Genomic DNA, 24116 nt, shown 5'->3' with positions numbered 1-24116 from the left:
AGTGAAAGGGCTAGTCTGGAACGGAGAGGTCGGTTTAGGACAGGAAATCGTCTCGGCTCACATAAAACCAGCCAGAACACTGATGGCAGAAAAAATAATCTCTATAAGTTTGGTGCACAAACACCGTTTTTTTCCCCATACCATCGCCCAACTTGCGGGATGCTGTTCGCGCTGTACCCAGCTTCTTCGCCCCGCTGGCTGAGAATAGAGGAACAGATGCAGGCAACTCGCCCTCACTGGTAGCTATACCCGACCTATCTTAACAAAAAGCAAGTCGTTACTTTTAACTAGGCGCTTAAAAAAATAAATGCCCAGTCTTTCGAAGCGGCAACATCCTTCCTTCAATGTCAGCTACTATACAATGGGCATGGCATTAATATTTGTAGGAAGCACTTACTTAACATGGAAATGAAACATTCATCAGAACTTAATACCTTCCAATATGACCAATATTCAAAAAGGAAATAGGAGTAACCCATTGAATTGGAGACCCATATCACTCACCTCAATTTGCAGTAGGATTTTGGATCATATACTGTACTCGAACATTATGAGTCACCTTGACAAAAATGACTTATTGATACATAACCAACACTTATTCAGAAAATATCGTTCTTTTGCAACACAGCTAGCTCTTTATTCCCATGAAGTAATGAGTGCTATAGACAAGGGATCTCAGATCGATTCCGTATTCCTTGATTTCCAGAAGACTTTTGATACCATTCCTCACAAGTGACTATTAACCAAATTGCGTGCATGTGGAGTATAGTCTCAGTTGTGTGACTGGATTCGTGATTTCCTCTCAGAGAGGTCACAGTTCGTAGTGATAGACGGTATATCATCGAGTAGAACAGACGTGATATCTGGCGTTCCGCGAGGTAGTGTCAAAGGCCTTCTGCTGTTCCTGATTTACATAAATGATCTAGGTGATAATCTGAGCAGCCCTCTTAGATTGTTTGCAGATGATACTGTAATTTATCGTCTTGTAAAATCATCAGATGATCAGTTCCAATTACAAAATGATCTATAGTGAATTTCTGTATGGTGCGAAAAGTGGCAAATGGCACGAAACAAAGAAAAGTGCGAAGTCATCCACATGGGTACTAAAAGAAATCCGATAAATTTTGGGTATACGATAAATCGCACAAATCTAAGGGCTGTCAATTCGACTAGATACCTAGAAATTACAATTACGAGGAACTTAAATTGGAAAGACCACATAGATGATATCGTGGGGGAGGCGAAACAAAGACTGCGCTTTGTTGGCAGAACACTTAGAAGATGCGACAAACCCATTAAAGAGACAGCCTACATTACACTTGTCCGTCCTCTGCTGGAATATTGCTGCGCGGTGTGGGATCCTTACCTGGTAGGATTGACGGAGGACATCGAAAAAGTGCAAAGAAGGGCAGCCCGTTTCGTGTTATCGCGAAATAGGGGTGAGAGTGTCACTGATATGATACGCGAATTGGGGTGTCAGTCACTGAAACAAAGACGGTTTTCTTTGCGCCGAGATCTATTTACGAAATTTCAATCACCAGCTTTATCTTCCGAATGCGAAAATATTTTGTTGACACACATCTACGTAGGGAGAAATGATCATCATAATAAAATAAAAGAAATCAGTGATCGAACGGAAAGATTTATGTGTCCCTTTTTCCCACGCGCCACTCGTGAGTGGAATGGTAGAGAAGTAGTATGAAAATGGTTCTATGAAATCTCTGTCAGGCACTTAAGTGTGAATTGCAGAGTACCCATGTAGATGTAGATGTAGATGTGGATGTAGACGCTCAAGGAAGACGTGCTGCAAAGGAAAATTCCCTTGAGAAATGAGCTGTGGGGTATCCCGAGGAGAAATCGCAAATGTAAGAACTGTGAGCCTTGAGCCTATCTGAGGCCACTGCTTTAGAAAGCGGGCATAAAAGGAAGAAATTACTTCGGTTTGTAAGAAAGATCAAATGTTTCCTTTGCACGATATTCAGTTTACTTTCTTACTTTTTGATTTCCTTCCAGTAGTATCTTGTAACTAAGACATAACTTTAAAAGTACTTATTTTTCTCATAGCCCCCATTTTGATCGATGATTTTGTTATTTACTAGTCATAATTTATGTGAGTGTTTGCGAAATAATCTGTCTAGCCGAAAGGAGGAAAGAAGGTTGGAATTCCCCGCTCGACGTCTGCTGCGATTAAGCAACATAATCGGACATCAGCATGCTGTTTTCACTCCCGATTTCCTTCACATCCGTAGTCTTCATTTGACGGAGGTCATGATTTGTGCCGGCCGCAATAGCCGAGCGGTTCTAGGCGATTCAGTCTGGAACCGCGAGACCGCTACGGTCGCAGGTTCGAATCCTGCCTCGGGCATGGATGTGTGTGATGGCCTTAGGTTGGTTATGTTTAAGTAGTTCTAAGTTCTATGGGACTGATGACCTCAGATGTTAAGTCCCATAGTGCTCAGAGCCATTTGAACCATTTCATGATTCGTGGTGCCACGTGGACGCATCTGGCGTAAACATTTGTGTATTCCTTAAATGTGTCCCCATATATGCCTGTAATGTTTCGCTGAAAACCTCATTCAGGAGAAGAGTTGCCTATGGCAATTATTTGAAATGTTAAGTTTCTCTGATAAACGACATATCGACATCTTTCCCATCAGAAACTTTCAATTGCTAAAACTGTATCTGACAATGTCAGTCATATACTGCAGAAAAATTTCGGTTACTAATCACTATCTCAATAACCTATTAAAACGTAGTCTAGTGGAGAAAAAAAATGTGGCAGGTCATTTACTGAAGGAAAAATGTACCGTTCTTCACATATACCTTTAAGTCTTCCGACGCCGAATGAATGCCTTTGCTCTACTAAAAAGAGGGTCTTCATCGACAGTCTTGGGGATCTTCGTCTAAGATAACTTCAGCGTGGCCTTCGATGTGTACAGCAAAAAAGGTAAGTGTTCTACAAACCAGTTTCAGTTTGAAATAATTATGTTCTTCTTTTTTCTACCTTGCGTATTGTCGTACTTGTTTTGACTTTCGTACTATTTAGTTTGAGTTTTAATATGCCACTTGTGTAATCAAAATTGAGATATGTATTTATGTTAGATACATTCTGCATGTTACTTTACAACATCATCAGCACCCTTACATCACGTAACACTCCGCATAACTCTCCATACTTAGTCTGCGTGATCCGATGCTTATGTTTGTTACCTTCTTTTGAGGTTAGTAATTGCACGTATTAAAAGAAATTAGTTTCCTGCATTGGTTGTTCTTATGTCCATTTTATTTTTATTTCGTATACTACGGGCGCTTAGGCTGTGTAGCTATTTTGCGATTACAGTTACATAATTTCATGCGCGGTGTGTGTTAGGCCGAGTGTAGCCATGATATCCGGTTTTGTGCAAACAGTAGACCACAGCCCAACCATTTACCAGGTTTATCTATGACTTGGTTGAAATGGCTCTGAGCACTATGGGACTTTACATCTGAGGTCATTAGTTCCTTACACTTAGAACGACTTAAACCTAACTAACCTAAGGACATCACACACATCCATGCTCGAGGCAAGATTCGAACCTGCGACCGTAGCAGGAGCGCGGTTTCGGACTGAAGCGCCTAGAACCGCTCCATCATAGCGGCCGGCTTCTTTGACTTGCTTGGCACAATGTATTCCCGCACACACTTCAGTGTTCCGTCATACTATTACTTGTAAATAGCTTGGCCGTGTGCTACTGTTTGTACAGAATCGGATGTCATGGCTACAGATTTAAAGCTTCAGCCACATACACACCGCTGATTAAATTGTGTGACTGTAACACGAAATATTAGTAATAAGAAATTCCATATAGTTCTATGAACAAGAGATATAATACTCAGTGTGTCAAAACTTCTTCTAGTGCTGCATGAAATGAGTCACGGGAATTGGTGCAGCACTCGTTTTTAAAAAATCCGGATAAGTGGAAGTAGGAGGTGTCTACATCTACATCGATACTCCGTAATCCATCAAATTTCTCGTATGTTATTTTCGTCGTCCTTACGCGCACTCTGTGTTGGAGGCAAAAGAGTCGTTCTGCAGTCAGTTTTAAATGCTGGTTCTCTAAATTTTCTCAACAGTATATAGTCGTTTGACTAGGGCCTCCCGTCGGGTAGACCGTTCGCCGGGTGCAAGCCTTTCGATTTGACGCCACTTCAGCGACTTGCGCGTCGATGGGGATGAAACGATGGTGATTAGGACAACACAACACCCAGTCTCTGAACGGAGAAAATGTCCGACCCCGCCGGGAATCGGACCCGGGCCCTAAGGACTGACATTCTGTCACGCTGGCCACTCAGCTCAACAGTGTTCCTCGAAAAGAACGTCGCTTTCCTTACACGGACTCCCATTTGAATTCCCGGTGCATCTCCGTAACACTTGCGTCTTGTTCGAACCTACCAATAACAAATCTAGCAGCCCGTCACTGAATTGCTGCGATGTCTAGCTTTAATCCGACCTGGTACGGATCCCAAACACTCGAGCAGTACCCGAGAATTGGTTGCACTATTTTCATAAATGCGCTTTCCTACACAGATGAACCGAACTTTCCTAGAATTCTCCCAATAAATCGAGGTCGACCATTTATATTTTCTACCACAATCCTCACACGCTCGTCCCATTTCACATCGCTTACCAACGTTACGCACACTTGTTTAAACGACGCGACTGTCAAGCAACACACTACTAATGCTGTATCCCAACAATAAGGATTTGTTTCTCCTACTCATCCGCATTAATTTACATTTTTCTTTACATTTGGAGTTAGCTGCCATTCATCACACCAACTAGAAATTTTATGCAAGTCATCTTGTATCCTCCTACAGTCTCGCAACTTCGACACCTCACTGTGCACCACATTTACCGTACACCACAACATCATCAGTAAACAGTCGCAGATTGCTACACACCCTGTCTGCCAATAGAGAATAACAGCCGTTCTATCACACTTCTCTGGAATACCTCTGACGAAAAGCCTGTCTCTGATGAACACACGCCGTCGAGGACAACACACTGGATTCTACAACTTAAGAAGTTATTCCATATGCTCGTTCCTCTTTTAACAGCGTGCAATGGGGAACCGTGTCAAACGCTTTCCGGAAATCTAGAAATAAGGAATCTGCCTGTCGCCCTTCATCCATAGTTCGCAGTATATCATCTGAAGAAAGGGCAAGCTGAATTTTGTACGAGCGATGTTGTCTGAAACAATGCTGATTCGTCAACATAAGCTCCTAGGACTCGAGAAAATTTATTATATTCGAACTGAGAATATGTTCAAGAATTCTGCAGCAAACCGATGTTATGTGCGTAGATAGTTCATTCATCCCGGGAATCAGGACTCTCGACGATTTTTGCCTGTTATCAGTATCGATACAGCGCAGAGAAAAAGGAGCCTTAACAGGACAGATAGACAATTGGATAACAAATGGCAAAAAATGTACTTTTTGTGTGATACGATTACAAATAATGAGTTTTCGAATTTTTTCCTTTGCTTCAAGTGTGAACCCCAGCTCCTTGACATGTGTAATGGTTCTATGTCAACGGGAAGTACCCTAAGGGTTTTGATGAGTCAGTTTGCGAGTGTAAAATATGTGAAATTAATGGCCGTATCTTTTGATTAATTTGAGTTTTTACGCCTGCCAGGTATGTGACATATTTGACCTGAGAAAAATGGGTGTTAACAGACGGACAGATAGTCGAATAAGAAAGAAAAGCGTTGTTTGGCGTGATATATTTCCATATTAATATTTTCAGATTTTTTTCTCTCTTACTTGTACAGCGAAACCTTGCTATTTGCCAAATTTCTTGATTCTATGTCAACTGGAAGTAGGTCTACCTTTGATGAGTGAGTTTTCGGGTATCGAAATATGTGACATAAACAGCCGCATCTTTTGACTGCCTTGACTTGAAAAGTTAAATTTCTTGTACCGCCAATGGACCGTAGACCCTAGTATGTGAGATAGATTTCAGAGATACGCGTCAGTGTTCCTGAGAAAAAGGATTCTTAACAGTCGGACAGACTGGAAGTCGGATAAAAAATGATAATTTTGTTCTATAATTACAAATGAACAACTTTCGGATTTTTCCCTTTATTTGTACTTTGATATCTCGCTTACTGGCAAATTTAATCATTCTAGATCAACGGAAGGTACCATATATGTTTTGATGAGTGGGTTTGCGAGTATCAAGATATGTGATATAAATGGTCGTATCTTTTGATTGTATTGTCTTAGGAGCTCCATTTTTGATACGCCGCCTTGTGACCACAGACATTAATGTGTGACACAAATTTTAACTCGATACGTTTACCCGTTCTGAGAAAAAGGGTTTTTAACAGTCAAACAGACAGACAGGAAGATAACTGACGTAGTGATCCTGTAAGGGTTCCGTTTTCAGCGATTGAGGTACGGAACCCTAAAAATGAGCGCTGGAATTCGTGTGAAGATCAGTACTTAATAAAATAAATCTGTTACTAGAACGTGGTGACATTTTTCTCTCGCTGTCAAGTGTTCTTGGGCACTTGTAGAGAGTTAGGGAAGCTCGCCAACACATTTTTTTTTATGTTGACGAGTCGAAAACTGACAGCAATATAACATGCAGAAAATGATGTAATAAATTGAAAGATGAGATGGGTGTTACGCCGTGGTGAAGTGATTCCAGAAGAACTATAGTGCCAAGTGTTGGCGAAAAACTGGTCTGTCAGACAAGTGGTGATAAAGTTGTGGGAGAAACCGACACAAGGAGAGTATCACGGACGAATGAACTCTTGAGGAATTCCGAGAAATGTTTCTCAGAGACGGTGCTTGCAGATCTTTCGCCCAGTTCGGTCTCTGTTATGGACGACGCCTCTTACCACTGTAAGCAGGTGGACAAAATTCCATCAGCATATTACTGAAGGGTGTCGATGGTTTAATGGCAGCGAAACGGACGGTAGAACGCAATGACAGCATGACGAAAGCTGAGCTGTGTGCTCTAGTGCAGGCAAACAAACATAATGAAGAGACTAATGAGCAGTCGACGAACTGTCCGGGAGAGTAGGCCACACTGCGCTTCGCTCGTCGCCGTACAATCGCCACCTGAACGCACTTGAACAGACGGGTTTTAAGAGGGGTAGGACGTCAGATGGGCCGACAGGGAGTAGCAGAAGCACCACAGGGCATTTTATGTTCCACTGTCTGTACTTTTACAAATAAATTAATAAAACTTTTTCAGCATGACCAGCAAGGATCCATGATTCACATTCATAGCAGTGGAAGTTCAAAAACATAACAAAATAATTTTTTTCTACTTGCGAAATTTCATCGTTTTTTCACTTACTATTGGATGCATTTGTTGCTATAGGTACATTTTTCTTCACAAGTAAGAGAGATTCTTCGATGAATTTTGTACTGCATGAATACAACACTTACAGGTGGTTGAAACTATAGAATTTTCAAAATCTTAGAAACACGGTAAAAATTGAGATAATTAACTATAAAATTTGAGCTTTTTCTAAATATGAAGTTTAAAATGTATCAGCCAATACATTTTCTCATGGATTAAATAAGTTCTAATGTTTCATACACATTTAAGTATGGTTTGTATGCAGTGCAGAATTCATCGAAGAATCTCTCTAACCTTTGAAGAAAAGTGTGCCTTTAGTAACAAATGCAGCCAATAGCAAGTGAAAAAATGATGAAATTTCACACGTAAAAAAATTTATTTTGTTATGTTTTTGAACTTCCACTGCTATCAGTGTGAATGCTGAACCCTACCTAGTCATTTTTACAAAGTTTTATGAATTCATTTGTAAAAGTATATACAGTGGAAATTAAAATTTCCCGTGTTGCCTCACCTGCTCCAAGTCGGCTCGTTTGACGTCCTACCCCCCCCCCCCCCCCCCCCCTAAACAAAGGAGACACGTCTGCAGAAAACAAACTTGAGAAGCTCGCAGACGCTGCGTTGCACTCTATCACCACAAACAACTAAACAACTGGGACGGGTACTACAAAACAGTGCAGGTGGCGCGATGTTGTCATGTAAATGGTAAGCGACGATATGATAACAAACGCTAATGATTCTAGTGACGATTAATCTCTCACGCACACGGTGGAATATGAGGTATCATCTCGCACTGACGCAGTCGAGAATGAATCGCCACTTAACGACACGGCTGAGAGTGACCTTGAAAATGCTTAGTAAAAGGTCGACAGCTTTGCTTCCGACATTTATATACACTTGAGTCCAAAATTAATGCAACAAGCGGAAATTTTGCAAGGTTGCGTTTATTTTGCCTCAAAACAGTGTAAACAGGTTTCCAGAATGAGATTTTCACTCTGCAGCGGAGTGTGCGCTGATATGAAACTTCCTGGCAGATTAAAACTGTGTGCCGGACCGAGACTCGAATTCGGGACCTTTGCTTTCTGCGGGCAAGTGCTCTATCAACTTTTTTCTTTAAATCTCATTTTGCTCTATATTGGTCGATGAATCTGTTCGTGGCGGACGTCCGACGACAGCCGTTCAGTCTGGAACCGCGCGACCGCTACGGTCGCAGGTTCGAATCCTGCGTCGGGCATGGGTGTGTGTGATGTCCTTAGGTTAGTTAGGTTTAAGTAGTTCTAAGCTTTAGGGGACTGATGACCTCAGAAGTTAAGTACCATAGTGCTCAGAGCCATTTTGAACAGCCGCTCAGGTTCTTTGTTGATCCGTTCACTCAGTTTTTTATTACAGAGGGTAGCGAACCCTCTGACGGAGCGCGCTGAGCTACCGTGTCGGCGTCCGAGCTACCCACGCACGACTCACGCCGCGTCCTCACAGCTTTTCTTCTGCCAGTACATCGTCTCCTACCTTCCAAACTGAAGCTCTCGTGCGAACCTTGCAGAACTAGCACGCCTGAAAGAAAGGGTATTGCGGAGACATGGCTTAGCCACAGCCTGGGGGATGTTTCCAGAATCAGATTTTCACTCTGCAGCGGAGTGTGCGCTGATATGAAACTTCCAGGCAGATTACAACTGTGTGCCGGACCGAGACTCGAATTCGGGACCTTTGCTTTCTGCGGGCAAGTGCTCTATCAACTTTTTTCTTTAAATCTCATTTTGCTCTATATTGGTCGATGAATCTGTTCGTGGCGGACGCCCGATGACAGCCGTTCAGTCTGGAACCGCGCGACCGCTACGGTCGCAGGTTCGAATCCTGCGTCGGGCATGGGTGTGTGTGATGTCCTTAGGTTAGTTAGGTTTAAGTAGTTCTAAGCTTTAGGGGACTGATGACCTCAGAAGTTAAGTACCATAGTGCTCAGAGCCATTTTGAACAGCCGCTCAGGTTCTTTGTTGATCCGTTCACTCAGTTTTTTATTACAGAGGGTAGCGAACCCTCTGACCGAGCGCGCTGAGCTACCGTGTCGGCGTCCGAGCTACCCACGCACGACTCACGCCGCGTCCTCACAGCTTTTCTTCTGCCAGTACATCGTCTCCTACCTTCCAAACTGAAGCTCTCGTGCGAACCTTGCAGAACTAGCACTCCTGAAAGAAAGGGTATTGCGGAGACATGGCTTAGCCACAGCCTGGGGGATGTTTCCAGAATCAGATTTTCACTCTGCAGCGGAGTGTGCGCTGATATGAAACTTCCAGGCAGATTAGAACTGTGTGCCGGACCGAAACTCGAACTCGGGACCTTTGCCTTTCGCGGGCAAGTTCTCTTCCAACTGAACTATCCAAGCACGGCTGACGCACCATCCTCAGAGCTTCACTTCTGCCAGTACCTCGTCTCCCACTTTCCAGACTTAACAGAAGCTCACCTGCGGATCTTGCAGAACTAGGAAGGTAGGAGACGAGGCACTGGCAGAAATAAAGCTGTGAGGACGGGGCGCGAGTCGTGCTTGGGTAGCTCAGTTGGTAGAGCACTTACCCGCGAAAGGCAAAGGTCCCCATTTAGAGTCTCGGTCCGGCACACAGTTTTAATTTTCCAGGAAGTTTCAGTGTAAACAGGTGATAGAAAACCAGAAACATTGTAAATAACACAGAACGTAAACAACTGCAACCTGTGTAATAACTCCCCTCGAACAGGCCATGAAGGTCCAAAGGTACCGATCGGCCGCCGTGTCATCCTCAGCTCACAAGCGTCACTGGATGCGGATATGGAGGGGCATGTGGTCAGCACACCGCTCTCCCGGCCGGAGCCGCAACTTCTCAATCAAGTAGCTCCTCAGTTTGCCTTACAAGGGCTGAGCGCACCCCGCTTGCCAACAACTCTCGACAGACCGGATGGTCACCCATCCAAGTGCTAGCCCAGCTCTACAGTGCTTAACGTCGGTGATCTGACGGGAACCGGTGTTACCACTGCGCCAAGGCCGTTGGCGACCTGCATAATGGCAGACAAAAATGTTCTTCGCTTTCTTCCAGCTTAACGGATTTGCACGCACGTTCCGAGAAGTGGTTCAAATGGCTCTAAGCACTATGGGACTTAGCAACTGAGGTCATCAGTCCGCTAGACTTAGAACTATTTAAACCTAACTAACCTAAGGACATCACACACATACATGCCCGAGCCAGGATTCGAAACTGCGACCGTAGCAGCAGCGCGGTTCCTGACTGAAGCACCTAGAACAGCTCGGCCACATTGCGACAACGGGTTAATGTGCACAGCATACGGTGTGACCACCTCTGGCAGCAATAGAGGCCTGACAAAGGCGGGGCATGCTGTGAGTGATGTCATCAGTCTCATGTTGAGACAATAACGCCCATTCTTCCTGCAGAGCTGCTTGCAACTCTTGGAGAGTGGTTAGTGGATGCTGGCATGATGTAAACTGTCTCCCTAGTGCATTCCAGACATGCTCTATGTGATTAAAATCGGGAGAGCAAGCAGGACGCGCCATGCATGCAGTATCTTCCGTTTCCAGGAAAACATCAACCACCCGTGCTCTGTGAGGTCGAACATTACCGTCCATTAATACGAAGTCTGGGTCCACACCACCTCGCAACAACCGCACATGAGGTCCCAAGATCTCTTCGCGATACCTGACAGCAGGTGTTCGAGTGGTCAACATAATCCCTGCCCACACCATCAAGGATCCTCCTCGACTCGGTCTCTTTCCTCAATGTCTGGCTTCCGAAATCTTTCCATGTTCCCTCAAGACGCGAATGGGTCTAGAATTACTCTTCAGACTAAATGGCGACTCATCTGCAAAAAGAAGATTGGCCCACTGTTTGATCGTCCAGGAGACATTTTGACGAATCCACTCTAGACGTTCCCTTCTGTGAAGACGCATCAGAGTTACACATACAGAAGGTCTCCGACGAATCAGGCTACTTTGCCAAAGCCTTCTGCCCACCGTTTGTCTCGATACAACACGTCCAGTGGACGCTGCGAGTTCAGATGTCACTTGCCTGCAGCGCTATACCGGTACCGCAGTGCCCTTACGGCCAAATAACGGTCGTCTCTTTTTGATATGAGACGTGGTCGGGCCTCCCCTGGTTTTGGGGGTACTGTTTCGACTGCTACAGTCGCAGGTTCGAATCCTGCCTCGGGTATGGATGTGTGTGATGTCCTTAGGTTACTTAGGTTTAAGTAGTTCTACGTTCTAGGGGACTGATGACCATAGATGTTAAGTCTCATAGTGCTCAGAGCCATTTGAACCATTTGAACACAGTGGATGTGGATGTGGGACTACCTGTCAAACACTACCCCGTTTGATAGGTGCCCTGACGTCATCGTAGACGTTCTTGTCCGTTAAGCTGAATGCCATCTTCCGTGCAGAACGCGATTATACGGACATATGTTGACATTTTGTATGATTATACCGTGAATTAGACACAACACTAGGAAATAGAGGTTTGTTTCTTTCAAAAACGTTCAAATGTGTATGAAATCTTACGGGACGTAACTGCTAAGGTTATCAGTGCCTAAGCTTACACACTATTTAACCGAAGTTATCCTAAGGACAAACACACACACCCATGCCCGAGGGAGGACTCGAACCTCCGCCGGGACCAGCCATGCAGTCCATGACTGCAGCGCCTTAGACCGCTCGGCTATGTTGCTTTCATTCTGGACTCCAATGTAGATGGCAGTAACGGCAAGTGGCAGTGCAATGATTGGGTGGTAAGCGTCATGCAATAAGGTTAGGCACTTGTACTAATGGCATCAAAATATTAGTCGATATATGATTGCATCAAACGTCATTCCCGACTGAATTCGTCACCTTACGAAACGAATTCTCGTCGTTTGCGGGAATATTTAATGTTCTCTTTTAACACGAGGAAATCTGTTGTTGCTAAGGCTAATAAAATGCTGAGTAAGAGCTATGATGAGAGCCCTATTGGTGAAAGAACGTGCAGAGCATTGTTTCAACCTTATGATGCTGACGTCAAAGACGGGCATGGCGATGGAAGAGAGAAGATTTGCGACGCTACTTCAGGGTTTAGGCTTTCAGGTCCGTTCTGGCTCCTTATGGTCCTACCGTCGTTTGTATTGACGAGCTGTTTTCTCTAACCTAGATTCAGAAACGCGCTTTAATTGCCGTAACCAGGTATTTCGGAAACAATCACAGCAGGTCGATATCGTAAAATGTACGTGCGTGTGAGCTGAGCATTGAAAGACAAACGGCCAAAATACAGCAATACACATGGAAAGGTAATTTTGCAACCTCATGATGCTCCACACTATGTCGCAAAACCCGTCAAAACACACTTGGAACCGTTGAAATGGGAAATCCTACCCCACCCTCTGCATTCTCCAGATATTGCTCCCTCTGACTACCACGCTTTTCGATCAATGGCACACGGCCTGACTGACCAGCGCTTCCGGGCATATGAACAAGTGCAAAATTGGATCGATTCGTGCATCTCCTCAAAAGACGCCCAGTTATCCCTCCGCAGGATTCGTAAGCTGTCCGGAAGATGATAGAAAGTAGTGACCAGCGATGTCCAATACATTGAATCATGAATATTTGTGTGTTTTTCACAATAAAAAGTTGAATTTCAAGAAAAAACGGCGCAAGCACAGTTGTAGATCTAATATAAACCGTCTAACATTTTTCTCCCAGTGTGTATGCGCGCTGTAAGATGCTTATAGGTATTTATTTATTTATTTACCTAGTTTACCCCCACATTGGACCACTAAAATCGAACATAATACAAAAAAGTATACAATGATTAAGTTTAGATCTTAGCAGTCAGCAATTCTTTCGTTTCCCAAAACTTCTTCATTCGCTGTGATATGGTTGCTCGTTCTTCTGCTGATATGGCAGACTTCTTCCTTTCTGATGGTTTGAATGTCAGCCGTGTGCATTTTTTCTTCAGAAGCAGTTTCTCTGTTGTTCATGGTGTGGATTCCAGTAGTCATGTCCTAGTTCATGAACCACAGGCAACGTATGAGTGGCCAAGTAAGTGGTCCCGACAGTCGGGATACCAGTTACTTTGGAATAAGGCTGGGCATCTCGGACATATTCTGAGTCGTGGTCACCTTTGTGCTCATACGGCAAAGGCTACCAAATCCACCGGTTTGTCCCTCAAGCGTTAGGGGTAAAACCCAATGGGACTCGGGGCAAGTAAGGCTAGCAACCTGCTTCCTTGGTACTTTAAATATGATGCTGGCAACAATCAGAGCAAAATGCCTCGGACCTTTGGAGGTGACGTAGTCCCACCTCTAACTGACAAACCAGGGGCTCCTAAGATACGACTTGACAGACATATGGTAATGAGGTGGGGAGCTATTAATATCAATGGGGGTTACTCTGGGAAGAAGGTAGAGCTGGCAGAAGCTGCAAGTAAGATGGGGCTGGACGTTTTAGCTATTAGTGACATTCGGGTAAGGGGTGAGAAAGAAGAGGAAGTGGGAGAATACAAGGTCTACCTGTCAGGAGTCAAAGCAGGAATAGCACAATGGGGTGTAGGGCTTTACATCAGGAAAGAAATGGAACCCAGCGTAGTTGCAGTAAGGTATGTAAACGAACGATTGGTGTGGATAGATTTGACAATGTCTAGCAAGAAAATTAGGATTGTGTCAGCATATTCGCATTGTGAAGGGACAGATCAAGATAAGATGGATAGTTTTTATGAGGCACTCAGTGATGTAGTTGTTACAGTAAAGGACAAGGACAGTGTTCTGCTCATGGGTGATTTTAACGCCAGGATTGGAAACCAAACAGACGGGTATGAAAAGGTTATGGGTAAATTTGGAGAGGATATGGAGGCCAACAGAAACGGGAAACAACACTTGGATTTCTGTGCAGTATGGGCTTAGTAATCACAAACCCCTTTTTTAAACATAAGAACATTCACCGGTATACTTGGGAAAGCTGGGGAACCAGATCTGTCATTGACTATATAATAACAGTTCAGGAATTCAGGAAGGCTGTGAGGGACACACGTGTATTCAGGGGATTCTTTGATGACACTGATCATTATTTAATCTGCAGTGAAATTGGGACTGTGAGGCCGAAAGTGCAGGAGGTCAGGTCCATATGTAGGAGGATAAGAGTGGATAAACTCCTGGATAAGGAAATCAGGCACAAGTACAAAACAGTGATTTCAGAAAGGTAGCAGTTAGTTGAATGTAGTCAATTACAGTCATTGGAAAAGGAATGGACAAGGCAAAGGGACACAGTACTAGAAGTGACTAAAGAATGTCTTGGAACAGTAGTGTGTAAAAGTAGGATGAAGCAAACAGCTTGGTGGAATGACACAGTCAAGGCAGACTGTAAAAGGAAAAAGAAGGCGTATCAAAAATGGCTACATACTAGAAATCAGGTAGACAGAGAAAGTTATGTTGAAGAAAGAAACAAAGCCAAACAGATAATTGCAGCATCCAAGAAGAAATCTTGGGAAGACTTTGGAAACAGGTTGGAGACTATGGGTCAAGCCGCTGGAAAACCATTCAGGAGTATAATTAGCAGTCTTCGAAAGGGAGGTAAGAACGAAATGACAAGTATTTTGGACAGGTCAGGAAAACTGCTGGTGAATCCTGTGGATGCCTTGGGCAGATGGAAGTAATATTTTTAAGAGTTGCTCAATATAGGTGAAAGTACGATCAGTAATGTTTCAGATTTCGAGGTAGAATGGATAGGAATGATGATGGAAATCACATTTGAGGAAGTGGAGAAAATAGTCCATAGATTGCAGTGCAATAAAGCAGCTGGGGTGGATGAAATCAAGTCGGAACTCATCAAATACAGTGGAATGTCAGGTCTTAAATGGCTACACAGGATAACTGAAATGACCTGGGAGTCGGGACAGGTTCCATCAGACTGGACAAAAGCAGTAATCACACCAATCTTTAAACATGGAAACAGAAAAGATTGTAACAGCTACAGAGGTATCTCTTCAATCAGCGTTGTGGGTAAAATCTTCTCAGGTATTGTTGAAAGGAAAGTGCGAGTATTAGTTGAGGACCAATTGGATGAAAATCAGTGTGGGTTTAGGCCTCTTAGAGGTTGTCAGGACCAGATCTTTAGCTTACGGCAAATAATGGAGAAGTGTTATGAGTGGAACAGGGAATTGTATCTATGCTTTATAGATCTAGAAAAGGCATATGACTGGGTTCCTAGGAGGAAGTTATTGTCTGTTCTACGAGATTATGGAATAGGAGGCAAACTTTTGCTAGCAATTAAAGGTCTTTACATGGATAGTCAGGCAGCAGTTAGAGTTGACGGTAAATTGAGTTCATGGTTCAGAGTAGTTTCAGAGGTAAGACAGGGCTGCAACCTTTCTCCACTGTTGTTCATATTATTTATGGATCATATGTTGAAAACAATAGACTGGCTGGGTGAGATTAACATATGTGAACACAGAATAAGCAGTCTTGCACATGCGGATGACTTAGTTGTGATGGCAGATTCGATTGAAAGTTTGCAGAGTAATATTTCAGAGCTAGATCAGAAATGTAAGGACTATGGTATGAAGATTAGCATTTCCAAAACGAAAGTAATGTCAGTGGGAAAAGACATATAAACGGTTTGAGTGCCAGGAACAAAGTTAGAACAGGTACTTAGGATGCATTTTGTCACAGGATGGCAAGATAGTGAAAGAACTGGAAGTGAGATGTAGCAAAGCTAATGCAGTGAGCGCTCAGCTACGATCTACTCTCTTCTGCAAGAAGGAAGTCAGCACCAAGACTAAGTTATCTGTGCACCGTCCAATCTTTCGACCAACTTTGTTGTATGGGAGCGAAAGCTGGGTGGATTCAGGTTACCTTATCAACAAGGTTGAGGTTACGGATATGAAAGTAGCTAGGATGTTTGCAGGTACTAGTAGATGGGAACAATGGCAGGAGGGTGACCACAATGAGGAAATCGAAGAAGCACTGGGAATGAACTCTATAGATGTAGCAGTCAGGGCGAACAGGCTTAGATGGTGGGGTCATGTTACATGCATGGGAGAAGCATGGTTACCCAAGAGACTCATGGGTTCAGCAGTAGAGGGTAGGAGGAGTCGGGGCAGACCAAGGAGAAGGTACCTGGATTCAGTTAAGAATTATTTTGAAGTTTAACAACAGAAGAGGCACCAATGTTAGCACTGAATAGGGGAACATGGAGGAATTTTATAAGGGGGCTACGCTCCAGACTGAACGCTGAAAGGCATAATCAGTCTTAAATGATGATGATGATGATGAGCAGTTTTCCTTGTCTGTGTTGAATTTGGTTTGTGGTGATGTTCACTTCATCCAGATCACTCTGTGCTTCTTTAAACCAGATGTTTTTGGTTTTACTGTCCCAGAAGTAATCAAAAAGTTGTTTCAGGATTCTAGTATTTGGTAGGCGAGATATGTAGCCGAAAAATGCAATCCTTCTTTTCCTCATTGTATCAATAATGGATTCACTTTCTTTATATACTACTGAATTGGGCAAAAGTCTCCACTGCCCATTAGCTTGATGTTTCTTACTGATAACTGTTCGAGGTATTCTTTTATCAACTTTCTGCAGTTTTGCAATTTGTCAGTTGTTGTTGTTGTTACCTCCGACAAGGGGAGGGGGGGGGGGCGAGCCGCGGGGGGACCGTGACAAGGTGCCTTAGACCACGCGGCTACCCCGTGCGGCAATTTCGTATTGTTTCTGGTAACTGATACGCTCTTTGTAGCAGTAGACGTCTTCATTGGACATGTCATCAGCACGAAAACTTTTGTTTCCATTCTTCACTGTCACCATGCTTCAGTGCTGCTTGCGCGGAAGCGCAGAAGACGGGTGTTGGCTGGCTGCGCTCCGAGAGGCTGGCGGCGGGGCTTCCCCGTGTGCCCCGCCCTTCCGCTTCAACCAATCAAAGTCCTCGTTTGTTTGTGTTTGTGGCCGACTGCCTTTATATAATGTCCGAGCTACACCGGTCTCGAGCAAATAAAAATTTCTTTGGTGTAAAGCTCTACTTGTTACAACTACCAATTCTCGACAGAATCATTTTCTGTATAATAAAATGCCGTTTCTCTTTGATACAGATCTGTCCTCCACAACATATGCCATGTGATACTAGTTACGGAATACAGAGGATAATGCGACATAATGAAGAACGCCCTTACGACCAAAGTGAAAGAGGTATACAAGAACTTAATTTGAAATACACTACCGGCCATTACAATTGCTACACCAAGAAGAAATGCAGATGATAAACGGGTATTCATTGGACAAATATATTATACTAGAACTGACATGTAATTACATTTTCACACAATTTGGGTGCATAGATCCTGAGAAATCAGTACCCAGAACAACCACCTCTGGCCGTAATAACGGCCTTGATACGCCTGGGCATTGAGTGAAACAGAGCTTGAATGGCTTGCACAGGTACAGCTGCCCAAGCAGCTTCAACACGATACCACAGTTCATTAAGAGTAGTGACTGTCGTATTGTGACGAGCCAGTTGCTAGGCCACCATTGACCAGACGTTTTCAATTGGTGAGAGATCTGGAGAATGTCCTGGCCATGGCAGAAGTCGAACATTTTCTGTAGTCAGAAAGGCCCGTACAGGACCTGCAACATGCGGTCGTGCATTATCCTACTGAAGTGTAGGATTTCACAGGGATCGAATGAAGGGTAGAGCCACGGGTAGTAACACATCTGAAGTGTAACGTCCACTGTTCAAAGTGCAGTCAGTGCGAACAAGAGGTGAACGAGACGTGTAACCAATGACACCCCATGCTATCATGCTGGGTGATACGCCAGTATGGCGGTGACGAATACACGCTTCCAATGTGCGTTCACCGCGATGTCGCCAAACACGGATGCGACCATCATGATGCTGTAAACAGAACCTGGATTCATCCGAAAAAATGACGTTTTACCATTCGTGTACCCAGGTCCGTCGTTGAGTACACCATCGCAGGCGCTCCTGTCTGTGGTGCAGCGTCAAGGTCAACCGCAGCCATGGTCTCCGAGCTGATAGTCCATGCTGCTACAAACGTCGTCGAACTGTTCGTGTAGATGGTTGTTGTCTTGCAAACGTCCCCATCTGTTGACTCAGGGATCGAGACGTGGCTGCACGATCCGTTACAGCCATGTGGATAAGATGCATGTCATCTCTACTGCTAGTGATACGAGGCCATTGGAATCCAGCACGGCGTTCCGTATTACCCTACTGAACCCACCGATTTCATATTCTGCCAACAGTCATTGGATCTCGACCAACGCGAGCAACAGTCTCGCGATACGATAAACCGCAATTGCGATAGGCTACAATCCGACCTTTATCAAAGTCGGTAACGTGATGGTACGCATTTCTCCTCCTTACACGAGGCATCACAACAACGTTTCACCAGGCATCGCCGGTCTACTGCTGTTTGTATATGAGAAATCGGTTGGAAACTTTCCTCATGTCAGCACGTTGTGGGTGTCGCCACCGGCGCCAACGTTGTGCGAACGCTCTGAAAAGCTAATCGTTTTCATATCACAGCATCTTCTTCCTGTCGGTTAAATTTCGCGTCTGTAGCACGTCATCTTCGTGGTGTAGTAATTTTAATGGGCAGTAGTGTAGAAGTAGGAATTTCATATGAAGAAAAGTATAAAGACTTTAACTGGCACAAAACCTGGAAAAATATCCACCACCTACCGTTACCCATCACCGTAAGGGTAAGTCAACAGAAAATACCCAACAAACTCAACACTACATTCCATTCATCTGGCACATTCCCCACTGTATGCGATCTGCAATCTCAGTGAATCAGATCATAAATTTATTTGTGGTAGTGCAATCAACGTGTGGCTGTCCAACAGAAAAGAATTTTCAAGCTTGTCAACATGATAACGCCGACGACTTTTCTACGACCAGATGAAGATCTTTACCCTAAAACAATGAAAAACGCCGTCACCTGGGAGATACGATATTCTACATATTCTCAACAAGGGGCAGGAGTGAAGACGATTTCTGGGTGTATGTGACTAAGCAGTACCACAAATACAACAAATTAGGAATTATTATGAGAAATATGCATTCTTCCTTAAAGGAACTGTGATATGAATTCTATGCAAGTGACACCTAAGAAATTGCTCAGGTGACAATTTCTCACACATTTGCTTACTGAAGACTTAAAGGTAAATGTGTTGTAGAGTATATGCTACGTATTTTTAAAAAGAGATTTGTTCTCTGTTACGTTATAGTATGTGAAGTGATTATGCGGAAGTGTTAGGTCTTAAATAAAATTTAGAATAAAAGGTGGGCAGAATCGTTGGCTTTTACCCAGCAGGACCGCGATCGTTTCCCGGCATGGGAAGATTTTTAACTTACACAATACAAACAAATGGTCTGCTCTGAGCAAAGTCTTAATATTTTCTTTTCAGGCGGGCCTACAACATAGAATACATCAGAATATGACATTCTGTAATGAATTATTCCAGGCAAGTCTGCCTGGAAAAATTCTTTATAACGTGTTGATGAGGAGATAAGAATCGCTGCTTCCTATTACTATTAGATTTTAATGTCATGCTGCGAAGTAACACCAGATTCAGCTCTGTGTTAGTTGTACGGTCACCTTGTTTATTTATAACATTTCTTTTTTATGTCTGTCTTGGAAGTATTGAAGCTACAAAAGCAGACTGAGCGACCGTTTCATCATTAACCACTTGGTATCCAATGACGGATAAATGCATCGTGTTGACCTTTCCGTGAATTACGCTCTGCACCGAAAAAGCTTTCCTGCTGCTCCTGCGTATATTTTAAATTCGTCTGTAGACGTTACAGTTGGCCACCGTCTGCCGTTTCCTAATATTTATTTGGTGTCCATTCGCCTGACTACGTATCTGGCCTAGAGCCATTTAGTTTTATTACAGTTACGTCTCTCATTCCAGTCTGCTCCTTCATCCATTTTATTGCTTTTCTCCCTCTCCTACCAATTGCTATATACATCACACGATTATTCGCTGAGCAATCCTCAGTTTTTGAATAGCTTTTTTTCATACGGGTCAACGATAAAAGTAGACCGGGAGCAAAGAACAGTTTCGAACGAAGCAATATCTTGAAGCTCCTGTGTCACATAACGCACTTACAGAACAGTGACGAACAAACGAGATGGGGTTAGATTTTATTCTAAGCTAGCCGCTATGACAAACGATATGTTTGTGCAGTCACTGAGCGACACTTTTTGGGTAACATAACAAAACTTAAGACCATTGCTCACCACGAGACGCACTCACTCCTTGGGAGTTACGGGCACGTGACGCGGCAACGAAAGGACACGAGGGTTGGCGCTTGAAAAGTGGCAATTATTTACTTGGGGCATTCAAAAATGATTGGCACGAAATTTTTTTATGTTCTCAAAAATAATTTACTGAACAAAGGAATACAGATTATTTTGCAGGTATTTCCCGCCAAGTCTATACATTTTTGCCATCATTCTAGAAGCTTCTGCACTTGGGTAGCAAACCATTCTTTGATGGTATCCAGGCGCCACTGGTGGACAATATCTTCTTACCTCGCCTGGTCTCTAACATTACATCGAATAGGGCATAGGTCATTAGGAGCCAGACCCGGCAGATATGGAGGATGTGGTAGTAGCACAGTAAACCGGTGACTGTCATGTGACCGCGCATTGTTGTATTGTAACAGAGCGCCGGTGCCTCGCTTTCCATGGCGGCGTCGTTGAATGCGTAGGTGGACTTGGCGCAGAAAGCTGTAGAGCCGAGGAGTCAGTTCACCAGCAGTATCTCTTCCTGATTCCAGAAAACAGTAGCCATTTGAACTGCACGAATAGTCGCAGCTGTGACTTCTTGCTTCCAGTCCAGTTATCGAGTCTCGTGAAAGAACCTGGATTCGGTGACCTGACGCTGACAGAATTCCGCTGGACCTACACCGCATTTTTGCGCCAAGTGTTGGCATTAGAGATGGGCAACGTCTTTCATCCTTGTGAACTAGTTCACTGGAGATCGCTCTTTTTTGAGAACCGTGCATTTTTACTCGTTCACCGTTCATTGCGCTTGGTATAAGGTTCTTATGAAAAAACTGAAAATAAGAAGCACAGGTGACTGAAGATGGAAGGTGCCAAGAGGGGAGTGCAGAGTTTTTATTGATAACAGAATTCTCACACACTTGTAATTTTCGTGATTCTGCAGAACATCTCGTTCAGCCAACTTAGCGTTATGTGGCTCATCGCAGTGAAATAATATAAGGTGACGCTCGAAAAACCAGCCCCGAGTACAGACTGCTCACCAATTACGCACGATTTCTTGACCACTACGATTAGGCACTGAAGAAATAACAAATAAGCTAATGCTAACAACTTCGAAACAATAGATGAAGATTTGTAAGCGACAATGAGACAATCAAGAAGAGGAATTTGTTAACATCGAGTATAGATTTAAGTGTCAGGAAGTCGTTTTTGAAAGTATTTGTATGGAGTGTAGCCATGTATGGAAGTGAAATGTGGACGATAAATAGTGTGGACAAGAAGAGAATAGAAGCTTTCGAAATGTGGTGCTACAGAAGAATGCTGAAGATTAGATGGGTAGATCACATAACTAATGAGGAGGTGTTGAATAGGATTGGGGAGAAGAGAAGTTTGTGGCACAACTTGCCTAGAAGATGGGATCGGTTGGTAGGACATGTTTTGAGGCATCAAGGGATCACCAATTTAGTATTGGAGGGCAGCGTGGAGGGTAAACATCGTAAAGGGAGACCAAGAGATGAATACACCAAGCAGATTCAGAAGGATGTAGGCTGCAGTAGGTACTGGGAGGTGTAGAAGCTTGCACAGGATAGAGTAGCATGGAGAGCTGCATCAAACCAGTCTCAGGACTGAAGACCACAACAACAACAACAACAATGAGCAGTCTAGTACTCGGGACCGATTTTTCGTAGGAGGTATAGTATTCTCTTTAGAAAATGTGACACCAGACGCTCGATTACGAAGCGCGGGCTTCATTCGGTTGTACGTCCGTCTGCCTTCCATAACAATGAACATGCTCTTTTACCTTGGATCAAAAAAAGAAGGAAAATGGCCACTCGTGTGTGACGTGCCGACGTCCTTTGCATGTGTAATAACAAAAAAAATTTGCCTTTTTACAAGTATTTCTTCTGCTGTTTATCAAATAGTGAAGTAAGCTGATATGCCGTTTTGTTGCATACCATATAGTTTACGTAATTATAAAATACATTTTAATTACCAGTCGTGGACGCTGAATAGAATACAAAAAGAACCAGAAATTCAGAGTTCAAAAAAAGGTTTCTAACAGATCTAGAATGGGCGTGCGCAGCGAATGAAACGAACAACTCGATACTGAACTAACTACAAGCAGTCGGCAGTGGAACTGCGACGGGTGGTCAAGCGAAGAAGGACGAGTCCTGCCGAGCGAGACCGAGACAGACGGAACGGGACCGAGGCTGGAACGAGTCCGGCCGACGTGCCGTTGCGGGAACGAGACCGACCGTTTCCCGTTCCCGGGAAACTATACGTAGAGAGCCGCGACCGAAGTAAACTATGAATCACCGTTACTTGTTCCTCGCTCGTTCCGTTCATCTTGGTGAACCGTTCCTTTGGACCCGTTAGCTCGCGAACGACCCATCTCTAGTTGGCACACCTCCTCCCGCTTTTGTTTATGTGTAATGGTGGACGAAGTGGACATTGTACACACATCTTCTCCATCTTCAAATCATTATGTAGGACTTGTGGACACCTGTTGTCTTCTCTGGTTCCTCAAATGTGATTCGCCTGCTCTCCATTGACACTCTGGGCTTTGTTTGGTTAGTGTGCAGTTGCGTTTTTCATCACAGTCCCTGCCTCATTTGAACTCTGATGCCGACGCAATGTGGACGAAGTGGACATTGTACACACATCTTCTCCATCTTCAAATCATTATGGAGGACGTGTGGACACCTGTTGTCTTCTCTGGTTCCTCAAATGTGATTCGCCTGCTCTCCATTGACACTCTGGGCTTTGTTTGGTTAGTGTGCAGTTGCGTTTTTCATCACAGTCCCTGCCTCATTTGAACTCTGATGCCGACGCAATACGGAACTGCCATTTGGTACTGTTTCCTCACATATGGCTGTTAATCTTTTGTGGATGTCTGAAGCAATCACTCCTTCCCTTCAGAGAAAACACAGTGTCCACCGTATCCCAAGCTTGTCTGCTTCTATGTAGCCTTACCGACGTTCACCAGAGTGCTCGCAAGCCGGAAGAAGTGCTGCTGCAACGAGTCACGTATGGGAAGCAGCAACGCCTTCTGGTGGCGGTAGACAGTAAGACAGTCTGTATTCACGCTTACATCGACACACATTTCAAACTGCTACTTGGCAGGGGTTTGGGGTGGGGTGGGGCTAATCGAACAAACTAAATAGTTACGACTTGTACCAAATGAATACATGTTTCAGAGTTCCAATGTCCTTCAAAGACTTTGTGCATAACATGTTGCCAGCGATGTAGAAGTCATAAGCCGGCCGCGGTGGTCTCGTGGTTCTAGGCGCGCCGTCCGGAACCGTGCGTCTGCTACGGTCGCAGGTTCGAATCCTGCCTCGGGCATGGATGTGTGTGATGTCCTTAGGTTAGTTACGTTTAAGTAGTTCTAAGTTATAGGGGACTAATGACCACAGCAGTTGAGTCCCATAGTGCTCAGAGCCATTTGAACCATTTTTAGAAGTCATAACGTCTACTTAGAAGCGCCAGCTGTGGTGACGGTTCGAGTGGACCGGTTCCTTCAGCG

General features: G+C 44.1%; 1 pseudogene; it reads right to left on the bottom strand.

Annotated features, from left to right (window-relative positions):
* Positions 1-10248: 10248 nt before the first annotated feature.
* Positions 10249-10366, bottom strand: LOC126356934 (5S ribosomal RNA; annotated as a pseudogene).
* Positions 10367-24116: the final 13750 nt, after the last annotated feature.

Source organism: Schistocerca gregaria, chromosome 3 (genome assembly GCF_023897955.1).
Source record: "Schistocerca gregaria isolate iqSchGreg1 chromosome 3, iqSchGreg1.2, whole genome shotgun sequence".
Taxonomy (NCBI): domain Eukaryota; kingdom Metazoa; phylum Arthropoda; class Insecta; order Orthoptera; family Acrididae; genus Schistocerca; species Schistocerca gregaria.
Note: the sequence above shows the minus strand (reverse complement) of the source record. Positions and strands in the feature narration are given on the sequence as shown.